The sequence below is a fragment of the Haliotis cracherodii genome, unplaced genomic scaffold (genome assembly GCF_022045235.1).
Source record: "Haliotis cracherodii isolate W230 unplaced genomic scaffold, xgHalCrac1.p SCAF_3, whole genome shotgun sequence".
NCBI lineage: Eukaryota > Metazoa > Mollusca > Gastropoda > Lepetellida > Haliotidae > Haliotis > Haliotis cracherodii.
In genome coordinates, this window is record NW_027266286.1 from 61,087,616 (window position 1) to 61,089,513 (window position 1,898).

Sequence of the window (1,898 nt, forward strand, 5' to 3'; positions counted from 1 at the left end):
TTTCCCATAAGGTTATGTAAAGTGTCCCATAAACGTTAAACACATAAATGTTGTTTTTTATCATTTTCGTCAAACGCATACCATTTTTATACCATGGGGCTATCGATTGTGGGTGGAAAGTTAAAATTGATACATATCATGCGTATATACCTGTTCGGATAAACCCGCAAGCACGGGCAAGGTTCTGGCAAACTGGGGATCATTATCATTATCTAGAGATCATTATCAGGTCTAATTTGGGATTCGAACCCACGACCAACGCGGGGCCTGGCACGGTTTAGTGACGTCACTCTGTACAAAAAACTGCGTACCCTTTTTGTGTGTCGTTATCCAAACCGAGAATAAGGTACATGTGAGATTGAAATATACATGTAGGACCATAGCAACTTTGTTTAGATGAGAGAGCTTTTACAAGGATAGGGAGGGAATTTATGGATTTAGAATATATTTTCTCAGTGTATGTGACTTTGTAAATATCTCATAAAATCTTGAAAGATAAGATGTGATTGATATTATTGTTCAAGGCGTTTTTGCAGCCCTTGAGCCAGAGCAGGGCTAAAAAAGTTTCATACTTTATGCAAGATGAAAATAATTAATGGTATTGTCAATGTCCGTTTTAAATAATATGAATGAGTGAGTGGGTTTAACGACGTTTTGGATATTTTTCAGTTATATCACGGCAAGTCAGATTATGCAAGATGGATAAAAAATTAATGGAAAAATGTCTATGTCCAGGCAAAGGATGAAGAGATTCAAGAGTGAGTAAGTTCGTTCTTGTTCAGTATTTCAGTCATTTAAAGCGTGTCAGCATGATGAGGGATGGAGCAAGCACGGGCGATGTGTTGACAAACCAAAGGAGCAATTATCAAATTATTGTGGTCCAACATGAAAATAAACATAAGTTAGTAAAATTTGTTCCTTTTAGTTTTCAGAACAGAACAGAACTGTGCTCCATTGATGCTTACGTGGAATGATAAGAACATAACAAACCGGGAAGGTTAAACACAAAATAATAATTACCATGATTCATTCGGATAAACAGTTTCACACATACCTGTGTGACAGTCATGACAGAATGATTGAAGGCTATTGTCAAACCCAGTATTATCATTTGGGCGTTTGTAATAATAGGAGTGAACCTATTTGTCAATGTCGCCTGATAAGTGATCACTTGTTAACATTACAAAAATAATAGGAACTGCGTGTCTTCATACGTCTGATCAGTACGTAATACAGTGTGTGACAAATGAAGTTGTCAATACGCCTATGTATAGGTTAATTTGAGTTTGAATACATTAAGCAGTGTAATAGCATGTCCTCATGAGCAAATTCGAAAACTTTACGATCCATGGCAATTTCGAATTCGTTTTGGTACATCTGAGTATAATGAATGGTGTGATATATTGACAAACAATGTCTAAGGCTACCCAAGACACATCACCTGGATAACATGTCCATAGCAAACAATCATAGCAAATAAAATATAACGATTGACTCGTTACGCGTTAACTTGTTAATAAAATAATGCCCTATCTCCAGGGCCGCTCTATTTCAATGTACATTATTTCACCGGCCTCTTCAAAAGACACTATCATTATGCACAACCAGTCTTTGTATACAACACATCGTCTTAAGTCATCAACTGTTCCATAATATGCGGAATTCTTCAAAGTCTCAACACGTTTGGCCGGTCACTTTTCCATTGTAGTCACGTGCACCAATGATATCTCTGTATATGTTTACAAAAATAATAATTGTTTTCATTGGTCGCTCAAAGAAAAGAATTAAATGTGAAGTAGTCCAGAATGTGCGTTCTTGAAATCCTTGGGCACCGTTCAGAAAAGTCACCACCTACACCGCCGAACAACATTCTTTCCCAGATAGGATGTCGTCATTGA